We start from the raw sequence: 20,363 nt of genomic DNA on the forward strand, positions 1-20,363 counted from the left end.
ATAGCGGTACCCTTAACTCACCCAGCAACATTGTCAATCTACACACTCAGCCCGGCAGAAGAGTCTGCCCTATCTCAGGGACTCTATTTTTGCCCTACCATCCCCACAAACATGATACAGTTCTGCGGTGAGCTGGAAGCCTACTTTTGCCATCTCCGACTCAAGGAATACTTTCAACACAACACTGAACAGTGCACGGACACACAGATACCCTCCTACCAACAGCACAAGAAGAAGAATTCTGCATGGACTCCTCCTGACGGTCAAAACGACAGACTGGACCTATTCATAGAATGCTTCTGCCTACGTGCACAGGCAGAAATTGTGGGAAAGTGGCATCACATGCCCCATAACCGCAGCTGTGCAGAATGCAATGCAATCCATGGCCTCAGAAACAACTCTGACATTATAATCAAAGAGGCTGATAAAGGAGGTGCTGTTGTCATCATGAATAGGTCAGACAACCAAAAGGAAGCTTCCAGACAACTCTCCAATACCACATTCGACAGGCCACTATCCTCTGATCTCACTGAGGAGTACACAAAAAAACTACACCATCTGCTCAAGGCACTCCCTACACAAGCACAGGAACAAATCTACATAGATACACCCCTAGATCCCCAACCAGAGTAATTCTAACTACTACTCAAGATCCATAAACCTGGAAATCCTGGACTCCCCATCATCTCGGGCATTGACACTCTCACTGCAGGACTGTCTGGATATGCGAACTCTCTACTCAGACCCTACGCCATCAGCACTCCCAGCTATCTCAGTGACACCACTGATTTCCTGAGAAAACTACAATACTGTACACTGGTGATCTTCCAGAAAACACCATCCTAGCCACCAGGGAGGTAGAGGCTCTCTACACCAACATCCCACATGTAGATGGAATACAAGCTGTCAGGAACAGTATCCCTGATGATGCTACAGCACAACTGGTGGCTGAGCTCTGTGACTTTATCCTCACACACAACTATTTCAGATTTGGGGACAATTTATACCTTCAAACCAGTGGCACCGCTATGGGCACCCGCATGGCCCCGCAATATGCCAACATTTTTAAGGCTGAGCAGGAACAATGCTTCCTCAGCTCTCATCCACTAGCACCCCTCCTACTTACGCTACATTGATGACATCTTCATCATCTGGACCCATGGGAAGGAGGCTCTGGAAGAATTCCACTGTGATTTCAACAGTTTCCACCCCATCATCAACCTCAGTCTGGACCAGTCCATATTAGAGATCTACTTACTGGACACTACAGTGCAAATAAGTGATGGTCACATAAACACCACCCTATACTGAAAACCTACTGACCGCTATGCTTACCTGCATGCCTCCAGCTTCCATCCAGGACATGCCACATGATCCATTGTCTACAGCCAAACACTAAGGTAGACCCCTCAGACAGAGACAAACACCTACAAGAGCTTCATGAAGCATTCCTCATACACACCTGAGGAAATGAGGAAACAGATTGACAGAGCCAGGTGTGTACCCAGAAGCCTCCTGCTACAAGACAGGCTCAGTAAAGAAAATAGCAGAACACCACTGGCCATCACCTACAGTCCCCAGCTAAAACTTCTCCAACACATCATCAGTGATCTACAACCCATGCTGGATAATGATCCCTCACTCTCACAGGTCTTGGGAGGCAGGCCAGTCCTCGCCCACAAACAACCCGTCAATCTGAAGCAAATTCTCACCAGCAACTATACATCACACCACAGTAACTCTAACTCAGGAAGCAATCTATGCAACAAACCTCGGCACCAACTCTGCCCACATATCTACACTAGCGAGACCATCACAGGACCTAACCACATCAGCCACACCATCACTGGTTCATTCACCTGCACATCTACCAATGTAATATACGCCATCATGTGCCAGCAATGCCCCTCTGCCATATACATTGGCCAAACTGGACAGTCCCTACATAAAAGAATAAAAGGACACAAATCAGATTTCAGGAATGGTAAAATACAAAAACATAAGAGAACACTTCGATCTCCCTGGACACACAGTAGCAGATTTAACAGTAGCCATCCTGCAACAAAAAAACTTCAAAAACAGACTTCAAAGAGAAACCGCAGAGCTACAATTCATTTGCAAATTTGAAACTATCGGTCTAGGATTAAACAAAGACTGTGAATGGCTAGCCAACCACAAAAGCAGTTTCTCTTCTCTTGGTGAAACAAAATGCAGGACTATGTAGCACTTTAAAGACTAACAAGATGGTTTATTAGATGATGAGCTTTCGTGGGCCAGTCCCACTTCCTCAGATCAAATAGTGGAAGAAAATAGTCACAACCATATATACCAAAGGATACAATTAAAAAAATGAACACATATGAAAAGGACAAATCACATTTCAGAACAGAGGGGAGATGGGGGGGGGGGGGTAGGAAGGTAAATGCCTGTGTGTTAATGATATTAGAGGTGGGGAAGGGGAGATGTCTGTGAGTTAATGGTATTAGAGGTGATAATTGGGGAAGCTATCTTTGTAATGGGTAAGGTAGTTGGGGTCTTTGTTCAGCCCCCTGCGGAGAGTGTCGAATTTTAGCATCAATGCCAGTTCAGAGGATTCCCTTTCAAGTGCAGATTTGAATGTCTTCTGAAGTAGGATGCATGTGATTAGGTCATTCTGAAATGTGATTTGTCCTTTCATATGTGTTCATTTTTTTAATTGTATCCTTTGGTATATATGGTTGTGACTATTTTTTTCCACTATTTGATCTGAGGAAGTGCGTCTGGCCCACAAAAGCTCATCAACTAATAAACCATCTTGTTAGTCTTTAAAGTGCTACATAGTCCTGTATTTTGTTTCAGCTACAACAGACTAACACGGCTACATTTCTATCACTTTTCTCTTGGTGTTCACACTTCCACATCAGGTGCTAGAAGTGGCCCACATCCTGACTGAATTGACCTCACTGTCTCTGGCCTTCCTCTTGATTGGTACTCCCTTCTTTTCATGTGTCTGTATATTTATACCTGCCTCTGGAATCTCCACTACATGCATCTGACAAAGTGGGTCTTTGCCCATGAAAGCTCATGCTCCAATAAATCTGTTAGCCTGTAAGGTGCCACAGGACTTCTCATTGTTTTTGTAGATTCAGACTAACAGGGCTACCCCTCTGACACTCTTAAAGTATGTACATTATGAAGGGCATAAAGAAGATAAATGTCAGCTATTCCAAAATAACGCTGCTGTGTAGACACACCCCCAAGAGATCACAAAATCCCAGGGAGGGAATGAACATCAGGGGGTGTCCTGTTTATGACAGAGATCAAAGAATTCGTCTGGTGTATGAGGAGGATGCAGAGAGACACCCAGGACAGGGCTATACCAGAAGGCTATGTCTAGACTGGCATGATTTTCTGCAAATGCTTTTAATGGAAAAGTTTTCCGTTAAAAGCATTTGTGGAAAAGAGCATCTAGATTGGCACAGACGCTTTTCCGCAAAAGCATTTTTTGCGGAAAAGCGTCTGTGCTAATCTAGATGCGCTTTTGCGCAAAAAAGCCCCGATTGCCATTTTTGCGATTCGGGCTTTTTTGCGCAAAAGTTTTTAGCTGTCTACACTGGCCCTTTTGCACAAAAGCTTTGCGCAAAAGGACTTTTGCCCGAATGGGAGCAGCATAGTATTTCCACAAGAAGCACTGATTTTTTACATGAGATCATCAGTGTTCTTGTGGAAATTCAAATTGCCAGTGTAGATAGCTGGCAAGTTTTTCCGTAAAAGCAGAAAAACTTGCTTTTTTCTGCTTTTGCGGAAAAATTTGCCAGTCTAGACATAGACAAAGTGTTACATTGGCCCAGCTGCCTGCATGTGATGAAGACGCTCAATGCTGATGGACGAATGCTTTCCCATGAGCATAATTACTCCCCCTCTGCAACAGGTGGTAGCTGTGTTGGCAGGCGAGTGTCCCCCTCTAACACAACACTGTTGTGCACAGTGTAACCCACACGCCTAGGCTATGTCTAGACTGCAGGCTTCTTTCGAAAGAGGCTCTTTCGAAAGCATCTTTCGAAAGAGCCTCTTTCGAAAGAGAGCGTCTAGACTGCACGGAGAAATTTCGAAAAAGCGGCTTGCTTTTTCGAAAGAAAGCATCCAGTGAGTCTGGATGCTCTCTTTTGAAGAAGCCCTATTTACATTGAAGAACGCCTTCTTTCAAAAGAGGAACTTTCGAAAGAAGGCGTTCTTCCTCGTAAATTGAGGTTTACCGCCATCGAAAGAAAAGCCACGTTCTTTCGAATTAATTTCGAAAGAACGCGGCTTGAGTCTGGACGCAGGGGAAGTTTTTTCGGGAAAAGGCTACTTTTCCCGAAAAAACCCCTGAGTCTGGACACAGCCCTAGTGTGGTGCACTGTCCCATGTAGTGGCACTTAGATCAGCGTTTCTCAGCCAGTGATACGAGAACCCTTGGGGTACTCGAGAGAAGTCTGGGGGGAATGTCAACACAACTGAAACTTGGAGAAAACTGAATTTTTGTTTTAAGTTTTACAGCACTTTATTATTTTTGTACTTTTTACACCAAACAGTTTCATTGCTCACCCGGTTATGATTAAGATGTTTAAACAAATGCGTTGCAATGGTAGAAAAAATATGGGTGTGTCAGAAAATTGTAGGTACTGGGGGGGAAGGGGTACTTTATAAAAAAAAAGGTTGTGAAACACTGACTTAGACCCCTTACAGGGAGAGCTAAGACCAAGGGAGTGCGAAAGCCTAAGCTGAGAGACAGCTGGCTTTATAGTTCACGCTGTAAAGGCTCCTCTACTATGCTCCCCAGGTTCAAATCTACCCAGTGGCAGTTATAACAGCACTTAGGTTGCTACAATTTGCATCCCTCCAGGGTGAGCTTTTTCACACTCCTGTTGTGAGGTGGCTCAATGTAAGCAGTAGGGATGTGAAAATGTGTTTAGCAATCCTAGCGGTGACATGGTTACACACCCTGCTGGCTCTTCAGAATAAAGTTTAAATAAAGCTTAAATAAGATTCATGCTGCAGCGCCCACAGTGAAGCCTCCCTGGGAGCCAGAGTGTAACCTGTGAGCGGGGCGGGGCGAGGCAGGCCCATCATGGGAGCTGCTCCAGCCTCTACCAGTTAATCCTTTACATCCCTAGTAAGCAGCAATATAAACCTGCCCCAAGTATCCTTCACCTGGGGGACATGCTACCAGCATGCTTAGCTTCTGTATGCAGGGTCACAGCTGGCCTGGTTGTTAATTGCTGGCTTGGAGGGCTGCCCTGAGTTTTGTGGGTCCCTGTGGTGCCACCTCAACCATCGTATGGACCACAGGAAGATCCCCCATCTCAGCCATGGTGGTGAGACCCTGGGCAGCCTGTGGGATTACTGAGAGGCATGGCGCAGGGTGGCAGCAAGAGTCACACCCCCTCACTCTCACAGTGGCAGGCAGTGGGAAGTGGAGCACCCCAGTCTCAGCTCCTATCCCGCTCTGCTCCACTGTCCTGAGAGGAGTGGGCTGGGGCCGCCGGGGTCCTCTGCTTCCTGCTGCCATGGCGAAACAGAGCAACCTGGCTGGGGGATGGGTGGCAGGACGGAGCCACTGCTGCCACCCTGTGCCAGACCCCCCAGCTCACATCGCTTGGGGGAAGGAGTGCAATGGGGGCGAGAGGGGTTGGAGCAGGGGCTGGGGCAAGGAAGTTGCTTTGGGCCCTACACCTAAGGCATGAGGGAAGGGTTCCCCGCATCTCCCTAGAGGTGTCCCTGCTGGGAGTATTAAATGTTGTTAGGCCAGGAAGTGTCTTGTTAGTTGGTTCTGGTCTCCGCAAAGCTATACAGGTTGAACCTCGCAAATCCAGGACTCAATCCATGGTCCGGCATGAATGTTTGCTGGGCCAAAGAGCCCCAGGTGTGGGAGCCAGCTGAGAGAACACGGGGTGTGTGGAATCCCGGCTGGGCCAGCAGCAGCTTGGCAGGAGAACCCCGGTGTCAGTGGGGTCAGGCGGCCACGGAGCCCCGGCAGTGGGGGCGGTGACAGCTGGGGAACCCTGGGAACCCCCAGCAGCAGCAGGGCTGGGATGGCCAGGCAGCTCTGACCAGGAAACCCTCAGTGGAGGTGGGGCCAGGCAGCAGCTCGGGAGCTCCAGCAGGGGAACCCCAGCATCAGTGGGACCAGGCGGCATCGGGGAGCCTCCACTCCAGCTGGGGAATCCCAGTATCAGTGGGGTCAGGTGGCCACGGAGCCCCTGGCAGTGGGGCCGGCAGTGGCCGGGGAACCCTGGGAAACCCTCGGCAGTAGTGGGACCAGGCAGCAGCAGTGGGGCCAGTGGCAGCCAGGCTGGGTCTGGGAAATCCCAAGGAACTGCCAGAGGTAGTGGGGCTGGTGGCGGCCAGGTGGTCCTGGCTGGGAAACCCCTGAGAATTCCCGGGAGCAGCTAGTGGGCAGCAGGGCAGGGAGCCTCAGCCAAGCCAGATTTAGCAGGGCAGTGGTAGGGCAGGGAGGCCCAGCCTGGGGAGCCCCAGGGAAAGGAGCCATCAGCGGGGCAGCTAGCAGGAGAACATTGACTTTCCCTAGTCCGGCAAATTCCTGGTCTGGGACAAGTTAGGTTCCCGGGGTGCTGGACAGAGGAGGTCCAGTCCACCCTGTAGTTTTATTTTACATGTAGCTAACTATGCCCAATACAAGCCTGTGTCTCCTGTTTCTTCCATCTCTGCCCTTCGTTAGAGCCCTTTATCCTCACTTTCCCTGCAAACACTTTGCAGTGCTGTGAGCCAAGTGGAGCCGGGAGCTGAGATGTGCTTCTCTCACCTGGCCCCAAGCTGCTGTAGTGACAGAGGGCTGAGATTGTCCCCTGGGCAGCCTACGCACTGAACCCCTCATTCCCAGCCTCACTCCAGAACAACGATTGGAACGTCTTGCTTTTAAACCCTTATTCCACCTGTAATGAGGTCAGCACCCACTTCTCAGGAGCACCTCCCTTTCCGGTCAGTCGTGAGCCTGCTGTTCTTTTAGTTCTCACAACAGATTGGCAACCACCTCTCACAAGTGCCCCCCTGGAAAATGGTTGTTTGGTAGCTCTCCTGCAACGTCATGCTCACTGCCCTCCTGTCTGTCTCTAGATCTTTCTCATTGTCCTGTTATGGGGCTGTCACACCAAAGATTCCTTCCCAGAGACGCTGCCTTCCCTAACACTCCAACAGTGGCCATCTCAGTACCCTCAGAGGGTATGCCCTTTCACACACAATGCTGTGCATTATGACTCCTGGGGGAATTCAGCACTGCTGATCCCCTTGGATTTTTTCCCCCCTCTGCAAGGAATATATTTTGCTGGAGAAGTGCTGCAATGACACCTTTTGCCCACCAGGGGCTGCTATGGCACCAGAACAGACCAGAACAGCTAGCAGATGTGTTCCTTACAGCCCCCTTTCCACAAGAACAAATGAAGAGGCACAGGATATGGGGAGGGGAAGAGAGTGGGTCAAATGGAACTGCTCGGGGGATAAATAAGTTAGGGCTCAGAAGCGCTAGTGGGGGGAGACAGATTGGGATGGAGGCTGAACTGGAGGAGGGGTGCAGGGCCATCCGGGCACGGGGAAGGGGTGCATTGCTGCAGGGACACCTAGGAATGGAGGAGTAGTTTTAAGTTGAAATGGTTGAAGTGGCCTGTCCCATCAACAGAGAAGGCCAGGGTGTGCATGCCTGTGGCATTCCTCAAAAATGCGTATAACTCTGCAGCCTATAGGGCTAATCTGCTTATTTGCCTATTGGTATATACATTTATGATTTCCTTATGGTTTTGATTATATGTTTGTTATAATAAGTCACGGTAGGTTTAAATTAGTAGTTTGGCTGTAACACAAGAGACTTACAGGTCTCGTCCTGCACATTGAGCTAAGGCAAAGTTAGTATTTTTGTCTGGGACCTTTCACTCAGATAGCAGTTAGCTCACATATGTCCAGGACTTTTCACTTAGCTAGATGGTGGTAAGATAAAGTGACTTTCTATGGTATAGGAGCTTTCAAGAATATCCTCAAACTTAGCAGGTACATCATTGCTTAGAAAAACCCCAAATAACCGGTTGTCACCAGACCGAATAAGCGAGTAGGACAGAAATAATAAATGTGATAGACAACCACAAAAGGCCCGTGGTAATGAACTGACAAGTATGCTAATAAGTTGAGATCAATGAGATACTGCCCTATGGGAAAAAGACACTTCCCCATTAGTGAGGTGAAAAAATACAAATAAGGAGAAAAGGAAACATCCTTGATGCAAAAGGAATATGCATCACGCATAAGAACATCAGTGTAACGTATCATAAAAGCGGCACCCCAGCCTAGGGGCGGTAGGAGGAGATGTGGTCCTTGGAAGGTGTCGGAGTGATGGCCATTGGTGGCGATGGGGAAGGTGTGGATGATGAGGAAGAAGATGGCTTACACACCTTGGGTTGTTCATGGTATGGAAATATAGATGTACATTCCCTATTTATCTTATGAAATTGGGGTGTCTGTGACTGTGCTAAATGTATTAACAAACTATATTTGCAAACATACAAGAGTTCCTACAGTGTGAATGTTGCATCTGTGCACATTAGGCCACCCAAATAGGGATCTTAAACATCGGTTAATTGAATAGTCCAGTGGTCTCCAACCTTTTTACACCCAAGATCACTTTTTAAATGTCAGGACAAGCCAAGATCTACCCCATCCCTTTCCCACAACTTTACCCCTTCCTTGAGGCCCCACCCTCTCTGTTCCCCTTCTCTCCATCACTTGCTATCCCTGGCCCTTATACACTCTCAGGGTACAGCTACACTGCTGCTTTTTTTCAGCCGTGAAAAAAAAGAAAGAAGAAGTTTTTCTGACATTTGGCCCATCTAGACTGGGCCAAATGTAGGAAACCCAACTAAAATGATTAAGGGTTTGGAACGGGTCCCATATGAGGAGAGGTTAAAGCGACTGGGACTTTTCAGTTTAGAAAAGAGGCGACTGAGGGGGGATATGATAGAGGTCTATAAAATCATGAGTGGTGTGGAGAGGGCCGATAAAAAAAAGTTATTTATTAGTTCCCTAAATAGAAGAACTAGAGGACACCAAATGAAATTAATGGGTAGCAGGTTTAAAACTAATAAAAGAAAGTTCTTCTTCACACAGCGTGTAGTCAACCTGTGGAACTCCTTGCCAGAGGAGGCTGTGAAGGCTAGGACTATAACAGAGTTTAAAGAGAAGCTGGATAATTTCATGGAGGTTAGGTCCATAAAAGGCTATTAGCCAGGGGATAAAATGGTGTCCTTGCCCTCTGTTTGTCAGATGCTGGAGAGAGATGGCAGGAGACAAATCGCTTGATCATTGTCTTTGGTCCACCCTCTCTGGGGCACCTGGTGCTGGCCACTGTCAGCAGACAGGATACTGGGCTAGAAGGACCTTTGGTCTGACCCAGTACGGCCCTTCTTATGTTATGTTAACCCCCCCCCCCTTTCTTTTGGAAGCTCCCTCATTCCTTGTGGAATACAGGGTCTGCCAAAAGAGCATGTTTGCCGGAAAAGCTCCTGCAGTCTCGCCGTACTCTCACTGGGTTGAGACAGGAGGTGCAGGCTCTGGGGTGGGAACGAGGGATTTAGGTGTGGGAAAGAGCAAGAGGTGCAAGCTCTGGGGGGGGATTTGGATGCAGGAGGAGGTGGAGAAGGGGACGCTGGCTCAGGGAGGGGGATCTAGGCCGGGGAGTGCTGGGCTCAGGTGGAGGGTGGGGGTGCTGAGCAAGCCACAGGCTTGTGGATGTGAGGGTGCAGGAGTTTGGGTTGAGGGTGTGAGGTGCTCAGGGCAGAGAGGTTGGGAATATGATGGGCTCAGGACACAGATTTGCAGTGTGTGAATGGTGCAAGAGTGTTGTGGCAGAAGACTAAGGACGTGGGGGTGCAGGAGTTAGGGGATGTGAGAGGCTCAGGACAGGGGGTTCCAGTGTATGATAGGCTCAAATTTGGAGTTGGGGTGGGGGGTACAGGAGTGTTATGATGCTGTGGCCAGATGAGGCTTGTTGGGGGCTTGTTGGCCAGGCTTCATTTTTAAATACAATATTATGTTAAAAAAAAAAAGGTTTCATCATCGTCTTTATTTATGAGAAGGGCGGGTAACCTGTTTTGAGTCAGGGGTCACTGGCCCAAAGAAAAGTCAGTCGGGGCCACACAAGTGAGATACAAAAACACAACCCCTCCAAACCCCTCAAGCCTCACTAATGTGGCCCCAACTGTGCTGGTGGGTGCTGGGACAGGGTTCTGGGGAAGGGTGCCAATGGATGCTGGGACAGGGTGCTTGTGGGTGCTGGGGCAGGGTACCTGTGAGGGTCTGGGTGGGGATGAGGAGACGGGGACCGATACCTGGGGATCCTTGAGCTGCACGCCAAGACCCAGGAAGTGCCCGGGCTGCTCCCCCGTCTCCCAAACAGCAACGCGGTACCTGCAACGCTGGTCCATCGCACGCCTGATGCCTTCCTGCATGGCGGGAGGGGGATTCCCGGACCGCGCTAGCCCCTACCTCTGGGACAGTGCACACCTTGCTTCTCCACTCCCCACAGCAGTGTGTGCTGCCCAAGCAGCTGAAGCTGGAGTGCTGGGGACTTTATTCCTCTGCTGCCTTCCTGCGTGGGGGGAGACGAGAGGGGGAGTCCCGGACTGCATAAGCCCCAACAGCTCGGGCAGCGCGCACTGCTGTGGGGAGCGGAGGAGCAAGGCGCGTGCTGCCCGAGCAGTCGGAGCCGGCGCAATCCCGGATCCCCACCCCCTCCCCCACGTACAGGAAGGCAGCAGGGGAACAAAGTCCCCAGTGCGCGATGGACTGGCATTTTAGGTACCGCGCAAGCTGTTGGTGCAGGGGGCAGAGCAGCACACACACTTCTGGGACCTGGCATGCAGCTGCAGAACTGCGCCCCAACCCTGCAGGAAGCCCTTGCTACCTCCATGGTCCCTGGAGGTAGCATCAGTGCGGCTTGCATCTTGGGGGTGGGGAACAGTAAGGGGGGGCCCCAAAGCCTCGCGATCAACTGGTTAAGCCTCCAGGATTGACTAGCCCATGGGTTCCCAAATTGGGGGGCATGAAGAAATTCCAGGGGGGGCACGAGGCGACCCAATCCCCCTTAAAATCTCCCCTCCCCCAAGTTCTGCCTCAGTCAGTTCCTTTTTTTTTTTTTTTGTTCAACAAGTTTTGCTGTTATTGGGGGAGGGGAGCATGAGGGTTTCTCAAAAATCGAAAAGGGGGCGTGATGCCAAAAAGTTTGGGAACCACTGGACCAGTTGATCACGATTGACGGGTCGGTGACCACAGGAATAGTCGATTAACCTCGTGAATTATTATTGGTTACTCGACTATTCTATAGTCCCTGGGGGTGGGGTCAGCAGCCAGTGAGCTCTGACCCCACTCCCGAGAACCCCCTGCCACTCGGTGCTGCTGCCTCTGTATCAGAGGCAGCAGCATGGGGTGCCACGTGGGAGCTGGTCCATGAGAAGAGCCAGTTTAAAAAACAGCTCCCCTTGCGGACCAGCTGCCTGTCACCTAATACAGAGGCAGCATCACGGAGTGGCAGGGGGTTCTCAGGAATGGGCAGCCACCCCTCTCCAGAGAGGGTGTGAGCTCTTGGACCCGGTGCAAGCCAGAACTTAGCTAGGCTGCCTGTCCACCCAGCTCCTAATACACTTTAAATGCAGAGCCACAGCAGGAGAAGGTCCTGGAATCGGCACAAGCCAGGAATGAGCCATGCTGCTAGCCAGCATGCTAAAAATGTACTGGCAAGGTGGCGGTGGGTGGGGCATTAACCTATAAGCTTCTGCTTATCAGTTAAACAACTAGGCTGTGTCTAGACTGGCAAGTTTTTCTGCAAAAGCAGCTGCTTTTGCAGAAAAACTTGTCAGCTGTCTACACTGGCCGCTTGAATTTCCGCAGGAACACTGATGATCTCATGTAAGAAATCAGTGCTTCTTGCGGAAATACTATGCTGCTCCCATTTGGGCAAAAGTCCTTTTGTGCAAAGGGGACAGTGTAGACAGCTCAGATTTGTTTTGCGCAAAAGTGCGTCTAGATTGGCACGGACGCTTTTCTGCAAAAAGTGCTTTTGCGGAAAAACGTCCTGCCAATCTAGACACTCTTTTCCGAAAATGCTTTTAACGGAAAACTTTTCCATTAAAAGCCTATGCGGAAAATCATGCCGGTCTAGACGTAGCCTTACACTATTACATCCCTATTCCCAACCATAGCATAACTGAATACTGGCTCTGATCGTGGGCCTCTTTCCCTGGCATTGTATGCACATATTCCTTCACACAAACTCTGATTTCCCAAGTCTGAGAGCTTGACCTCGGCCCAGCTGGCAGATGCTATTATGGACCAATAGGTCATCGCCACCAGCAGCTGTTTCTGAAAGAAAACTTTTGAGCCGTCTGTGTTGCAGTACCAGCCTGGACTGAAGAATGTTGACAAGTTTGATCCCCACTGGCAAAAAGTCAGGGAGGCGAGCAGCCTCACCGAGCCCCTGGGAAAGACGGTGGGGGAAGAGGTTACTCCACGCCCTGGAAGGGGCGGGGCCTTGGGAAGAAGAGGTGGGGGTGGGGCTGGGTAGCCCGCAGCACTAACTCCCCCAGGCAGCCCTCAGTGCTGCCCAGAGCATGCCACACAGAGCTCCAGCGGTGATTTAAAGGGCTCCTGGCTCCAGTTGCCGCTGCTGCCAGGCCCTAGGGCAGTTGTCCCCTTTGCTCCTCCCTGCCTCGGCAGGCCTGTGCAAAGTGCAGCTGGGTGGATTACGCAGGGATAGGAAATCAAATTGAGGTTCAGATCCTGCAGACGTTTTACAGGCTCTCAGTGAGATCCCATTGTGGCAGGAGCCCCCTCTGCTATAGCGGACACAGTCAGAGTCATATCAAAACCTTTGCCACGCTCTGTGCTTCTCCCCCTTTCCAGGGGAATATATCAGGGATGTAAGTGAGTAGCTGACTAGTCAGTTACCTAGTAAGTTACTACTCACTTCCCCCGTCTCTTGTTGCCCCTGTGTGAGATGCAGCCGGGGATGCAGGAGGGGAACAGGAGCTGGCGCCATGGGGAGCTGGCTTAAAAGGGGAGGGGAGGATAGAGGAGGTTGCTCCGACATCAGTCCCTGTCCATGGGGGTCCCAGTGGAGAGCTGACCCTCCCCCACACCCCCACTGTGGACAGGAGCTGCTGCTGCCAAGCTGCCCATTTGCAGTGGCCTGGGCTGGCTGAGGGCAGCAGCTACTGCCAGAGCAGCCTCTGTTTGCAGTGGCTGGGGCTGGCCGCAGGCAGGGGCTGTTGCTGGAGTGGAGCAGCCTCTACCTGTGGCCAGCCCCAGCCGCCACAAATGGAGGCTGCTACACCCAGCGCGAGCCAGGACCAAGCAGTCACAGCTCATGCCAGTCCGGGAGTACTGCACCTCTGCATTTTTAATGTAGTAAGAGCCATCTTACTACATTTAACATTCAGAGCTGCTGTGGTCAGGTGCTGGCGTGAGCTGGGATGCTCAGTCCTGGCTCGCACTGAATTCAGGAGCCATGCAAGCTGCAGCCCTGCATTTTAAATATGGCTCTGGACCGCCTGGTGGCTCTTACTACATTTAAAATGCAGAGCCACAGTGGCCCAAAGCTGGCATGAGCTGTGACTGCTTAGTACCAGCTTAAGTTGACTCTGGGAACTACCCCTGCTGTGGCTCTGCAGAGCAGCCCTTATCAACTAATCCTCTAGTCAATACAAATTGTACTGACTACATGATTAGCCAAATAACTGCTCCTCAACATCCTGAGAATGTACCTCAGTCTGATGGCCCAGTCACTTCCTCAGTGTTGAGAGGGGGTGACAGGCCTTTGCATGCTAGCCTTGGCAGTCAGCCAGTTGCTCTGATCCTGCCCTGCACTGCTCTGTCCAAGGTGCTAGCTTTCTTCCTTCTTTTAGGCAGCCAGTGTTCCCTCCTTCTGCTCCAGAGAGCAACTGAACCTGCTCTGCCCTGGAGCTCTTGTTATATGGCATGCCTGGCCCTGCTTGGCTGCTCCTTGCAGCCTGTCTTCTGTTGGCTGCTTTCTGCATAGCCTCCCCAGGGCTCCATTAACAGATGCCCCATCACACTGCGTAATGTCTTTGCACCTGAGAGCAGTAGTTGTCAAAGGCATCAACATCTTTCTTTGCCACATGGTGTTTCAGCGATAGTAACCTTACGCTGCTTAATAATGTCCATGTAGTGAGGGAAGGTGGCCTCCCTATGAGACTGCTAGGGAGGAACTCCTGTGTGCCCGCTGGTGGGCAACGCCAGGACACCCGCCCCACAGGAAGCAGAGGGGTAGGGCAGGAAATATAAAAGGTGGGTCATGCAGCTCAGTTGGGCTGGAGCTGCCAGAAGAGACAAGTGCTTCTTGCCCACTGCTGGGGCTTGAGTCTGAAGGGGACTCCTGCTGAGGACTCACCAGAGTTATCAACCAACCAGAGCACCAAGAAGCCGCTGGGGCTACTACTAGAGTACCCCAGGGAGATGGGGGATGACCCAAGCCACAGGTGCAGCACAAGGGAGTGTAGGAACTAGCCCAGGGACACCAAACTGTAATCCAGTTACGTTGTAGCCCAAACCCCAGCCAGCATATTTCAGTCGGATCCCGGTTGGCCTAATGGTGGAACATTCTACCACTGTTAAAGCCCTGGTCTAGGGCCCCTGCTATCAACCCCACCCCTGAGTGACAGCCTCTCCACCTTAGGCCATGGGGACTGCTGTATGCCAACACCAGGACATTGAACTGTCCCGTGCTCCACCTTGCCTGAGGCCTGACCTCCAGACTGTTCCTTGCTCCGCTCTGCCTGAGGGCCTGAGCTCCTAGGCTGGTTGTTGCTCTCCCTTGCTGCTGCCCAGCTCTGCGCCCATCCCCGGCCCTGGTCAGCCACCAGCCTGCCTCTGCTCCCGGCCGCTGGCCTCCCTGCCCCCAGTCTTCTGGCTGGCTCCCACTCCCAGTTTCTTAGGCTCTCTGATCTGGCAATGTCTGTGATCCTGCTGCCATGGCTTTTCTCCCTGAGTGCTTCAATTCCAAAATACCCACAGGGCCCCTGAGGATGCTGGACCACAGATGTTGCTGGACCAGAGAATCCCAGACAAGAAAGATTCAACTTATAGGGCCAGTAAATGTTCCCACTTATAACCAGAGCCACAGTCTCTGTACAAATGTAACACACTGGCCAAGCAGGGGAGCCGACAGCTATGCCAGGCCTCCGGGCAAACTGTGTGTGTGTGTGGGGGGGGAGGGGGGGGGACGACTGGCTCTGCATTCCTGGAAGGGGCAGGACCTTGGGCAGAAGGGGTGGGGCCAAAAGCAGTCCCGCCCTCAGTGCCGTCCAGATCGCAGCTCCTCCCCAGTGCTGCCTGGAGCACATCTACCTCCCCAGGAAGCCCTAAAAGACAGTGGGAGCGCACCGTGCAGCATCCCATTGGCAACTTAAAGGGCTTGGGGTCTGGGTACTGCTGCTCCTACATCAGCAGTGGCAGGAGGCCCGGGCCTCTGTGAATTGTCAGGCCCCTGGGCAACTGCCTCCTTCCCTCCCTCCCCTTCCCATCAGCAGGCCTGTGGTCAAGCCTTTGATGTCATGGGAAAATAAAACAGCAAGCATCAGTCCACTCTGCTTTAAATGAATGGCTTTCAGTGTCAACTTTCCTTTTGTTTGCTGCCATGTTTAAACATAGTGCAGTTAAACATTGAACGAGCTGGAGGCGGGGCTACAGCTTTCATCGGGGTAAATGACCCTGGGAACATACAGTGGAAAAAATATTTTTTTTCAAAAAGGAACATCCTCTCCATTTTTTTTTATTGGCAGAAACAGACAGCTCAAATTAAACAAACAAGGAATTAAGGAGAACCGTCCATCATAAATTCATGGTGCAAAGTACTGGAGATCCCAGTGTGATACAAGCAGTTGAAATCTTGACACTTTTTGTACACTGAAAAATAAAACAAAATCAGTTCAAGTCAATCAAAACATTTTGTTTCAATTTCAACCCCTTCTTACTTTATACACTGCTTTTGACTTCAGTTAGTTGAAACTGAAAAAACAAAAGTTACTGCAAATCAGAAAAATCAGAAATGTTCACAGAAAAGAGTTCAGTTTCAAAACTTTTCTGAGGGTTTTGTGTGTTTGTTTAGAAATTCATTAAAACTGACCCTGTCCTACAAAAAGTTTCTTTTTGATGAACTGGCATTTTCTGGCCAAAAAAAAAAAAGAGTTTTGTAAACACATTCCTAGCCGTTTCTGTGCTTCCCCTGCTGGTATCCCAAAACATAGAATCACAGAGTTTAAGGCTAAAAGGGACCATCCAATTGTTTGGTCTGACCCTCTGTATATCACAGGCCACCAACACCACCCAGCATCCACACACTAAATCTAATAACCAAATCAGACCAAAGTATTAGAGTCTACAGCAGACTAGACTATTATGTGCCACAGGCAGAGAACAGGACAGACTGAGGTGCACTGGTGCCTGAGACTCCAGCAATGGCAGGGGAATGAGTAGGTGAGATATACCCAGATACTTGTGGCAAGTGTCCCGCATCCACATGCTGCAGAGGAAAGTGAATCCCACCCAATTCCTTCCTGACCCCACATATAGCTATCAGTCCAGGGGTGGGAACCTTTTTTGGGCTGGGGGCCGCTGACCCACAGAAAAATCCATTGGGGGCTGCACACAGATGAGAAACAAAAATACCACTCACTAACGTTCTCCTGACTAAGAAGGAGAAAGACACTCCCCACAGTCTCCCTCACACATCAGAGCAGTGGTCCCCAACCATTTGAAGCTGCCGGGCGCCAGAAGGCGTGGCCGTTCGCCTGCCGGGCGCCAGAGGGCGGGGACACTCGCGCACCCGGGGGTGGGGCCGCGCATACGCCACACCCTCATGAGCCACGTGCCTGGGGCCAGCAACCCTATGCGCCACGTGGCCAAGGGCGGGAGGGCCGCCCATTCACAGCAAGCCTGGGGCCAGCGTCCTCCAGAGCTGCACGCCCAAAGCTGGCACCCCTCCCCCCATAGCTGCGTGCCCGGGGGCGGGGTGGCCAATTCGCCGCGCTCCCAGGGCCAGCGCCCCCCATAGCTGCAAGCCCGGGGCCGGCGCCCTCCATAGCCATGCACCCGGAGGTGGGGTGGCCAATTCGCTGTGTGCCCGGGGGCCAGAGCACCCAATTCGCCACGTGCCCGGGGCCGGCTCTGGCACTGCACATGCGCCATGCGCCCGGGGTGGGGCCAGCCCTGAGCACTTGGTGGGCACAAACAAATGCCCCCGCGGGCGCCATGGCACCCGCGGGCACTGTGATGGGGATCACTGCATCAGAGTCTAGGGAAGTCCAGGCTAGTAGATTTTGTGTGCTCCAGGGCAACAGGGGGAGGGGGAGAGAGCTGGAGCTGTAATGTACATGTAACCCACCCTCACCCATTCTGCCTAGTGCTCTGTCCCTGCTGGCTGAACCACAAAATAGAGGCTGATTTGACTGCTTTAGCCATGGCTAACAGAGAGTCTCAGGAGCTGGATCCAGACAAGCCAAGACATCCAGACATTCAGCCCTCGAGGCTCAGGTTCCCCACCCCTGAATTTGACCCTGAACAGAAAATGCCCTTCCACTGAGCATCTATGCAATAGGTATTCACTGGGCCCAGAAAATGCCCATGCCCAGGGCACAGTTACATAGTGGCTGCAGGAACATCCCAGAAGAAGCTTGATTTCTTCCTGCCAGCATGTGAGACTCCGGAAAGAAAACTGGCTGTGCATGCAGAAGTGAAACTGACTGAGCACAAAGTATCTGTTTCATTTTCACTTTCTTTCCACCTCAGTCTCTTGGAGCATTGATCTGCAAGCCAAAGAACATCAGACAGCAGCTGGTCTGATGTTCCCACAGTAATGTACATGTAACCCACTCTCACTCATTCTGACTAGTGCTCTGTCCCTGCTAGAGGTGGCTGGACCACAAAATAGAGACTGATTTGCTTGCTTCAGCTGTAACTAACGGAGTTGTCCCTAGACTGGAACATCTTATGCCTTAACATCCAAAGGCCTCTGGGTCAATCCCTGCTGTTGACAACATACTTGCATTCCACAAAGAATGAATCATAATTAACAACATCCACTTCCACAACTGTTTTCTTAGTTATCCAGGTACCCTTCCTAAAACAGAGTCCTACTATTTGTTAGACCAGGGCACTGGAACTCAGGAACCTGGCATTCTATTCTCACCTTTGCTGAAATCCTTAACTGTAGTGCCTCGATTTCCCCAAATGAAACATGAGGGTAATAATAACGATGCACCCACTATTTTGAAAAATACTTTGAACATCTATGTATATAATACGTTGATTATGAATTGTAATCATTACTATTATTAAGTTATAATAATAATAATTATTAGTATCTTCCTGATTATGTGCTTGGTATGGCTGGAGGGTGAATAAAAAGGGTAAAGCAGAAAGAGAGTGAATGATAAAAACATGAATTTTGTTATGTTATTTGTATAGCACGAATAGCATGCATAGCACTGTATAGACAGGAATAGAGAGCAGGTCCTTCTCCTTGAAAGCTGACAATCTAAGCAGTCAATGTACAGATAGAGAGAAAAGGCCATAACAAAAGCCATGTACGTGGGTGGGGAGGTCTAGCATGTGCCATCAGGATACCATGACTTAAGAGGGATGGGGGCTGGTAGAGATTTTCTTCAAGGTCAGAATCTGTGCCTTTTACGCAGTGTCACCAAACCCAGGCATGCAAAAATCATGAGTCAGGTGCCCACAAATTCATGAGCTGGCACTAAGAAAAGCAGGAATTTCAGCAAAGACACCAGAAATGAAATTATGTTGGTCCTGGACACAGAGACACAGGACTTGGCTGTAAATTGGTGCTTGAAGTGGTAGGCAAAACAACTAAAAAAAGGGGGGGGTCATCACCCCCTTATCTGCCCTTCCTCTCTCCAGCAATTAGTTCTGCTCCCCCATCCCCAAACCAGTTCTATCCCCCTTAGTTTCACAAACACACCATCAATTTTGCCTTCACTGTTCTGTCCCCAGCCTCACTGTTCCCTCCTGATGGGAAGGAGAGCGCCGCTTGTCTTCTGTAGCTGCTCTGATTGGCTGCTCTTCCCCAGGAGGCAAATAAGTGAGGAAAGCCGCCAGTCAAGAAGGGTTTCTCCCCACTGATGTGGCAGGACTGAAACATGCACTGATCTCTGAACTTTTACCGTTTGGCTCCATGCCCCAGGGCACTTTACTGACTGGCTGTAATGGATAGAAAGGGGATTCCTGCCTGAGGCTGTTTGACACAGATTGGCTTCACTCTGCTCTTCCAGACCCCAGACTAACAGCCCGTAATGTCTAGTGTCATCAAACAGACTTAGCCTGGGGTAGGCAACGGTAGGAGGAATTGAAGAGATAGAAAGATAGAGTGTATGAGGATATCTAGATGGGGTGTATGGGGATAGATAGATAGATAGATAGATAGATAGATAGATAGATAGATAGATAGATAGATAGATAGATAGATAGATAGATAGAGTGAATGTGTGGGGATAGATGAGAGAGAGAGAGTGAAAGATGTAGGGTGTGTAGGGGATGGGGGAAGGGAGGAAGCAGCCTAAGGTTTGCTTACTTCCCAAGGGGCACAATGCAAAAGCACGAGGAGCAGGAAGAAGATCCCTGAAGCTGTGTTTGAAGGGGGACTTGCAGGAGGCGGGGGTCACGCAGGACTGGGGCCCCCAAAGAGCAGCAGGACGAAGCAGCCTGGGGGTGGGTAACTGAGCAAAGAGCATGAGGCTGCCCAGGCTGCAGCAGAAGCAGCCGGGGAGTGTGGCACAGGTGGGGCGGTGGCCCCCGTGTGCGAGGCCTCCTGGCAGTGCCTCGTGCGGATCCCGGGGCCCTGGCGGGGCGGCTCGGCCTTTCGGGCAGCAGGGCTCTGGTGCCCCATTGGGTGTGTGGGGGCTGTTGAGGCTGCCCAGCGCTGGGGCAAATCAGTGAGGGTGTAAAGAGGGGCCTGCCACTAGGGAGACCTCCCCCAGCCTTCAGTGCTCTGGTCAAAGGAAAAGGAAAGAGACGCTGTCCCTTTAAGAGGCCACAGGCAGAGAAAGGGACACTGGCCCTTTAAGAGGCCAAAGGCAGGGAAAGAGACACTGGCCCTTTAAGAGGCCACAGGCAGGGAAAGGGACACTGGCCCTTTAAGAGGCCACAGGCAGGGAAAGGGACACTGGCCCTTTAAAAGGCCACAGGCAGGGAAAGAGACACTGGCCCTTTAAGAGGCCACAGGCAGGGAAAGAGACACTGGCCCTTTAAGAGGCCACAGGCAGGGAAAGAGACACTGGCCCTTTAAGAGGCCACAGGCAGGGAAAGGGACACTG

At 50.9% G+C, this 20,363-nt stretch overlaps 1 long non-coding RNA gene across 3 annotated transcripts in view; it reads right to left on the minus strand.

The window, feature by feature from the left end:
• Positions 1-15,785: 15,785 nt before the first annotated feature.
• LOC142829266 (uncharacterized) overlaps positions 15,786-20,363 on the minus strand; it is a 32,150-nt gene continuing 27,572 nt past the window's right edge. For 2 of the 3 annotated variants that reach the window (XR_012903709.2, XR_012903708.2), the window contains exon 4: positions 15,787-15,939. This is a non-coding gene — a long non-coding RNA (uncharacterized LOC142829266). Of the gene's footprint in view, positions 15,940-20,363 lie in introns of all 3 variants that reach the window. The other variant, XR_012903707.2, reaches the window with a different exon arrangement.

The sequence above is a fragment of the Pelodiscus sinensis genome, chromosome 5, assembly GCF_052426305.1.
Source record: "Pelodiscus sinensis isolate ZL-2025 chromosome 5, ASM5242630v1, whole genome shotgun sequence".
NCBI lineage: Eukaryota > Metazoa > Chordata > Testudines > Trionychidae > Pelodiscus > Pelodiscus sinensis.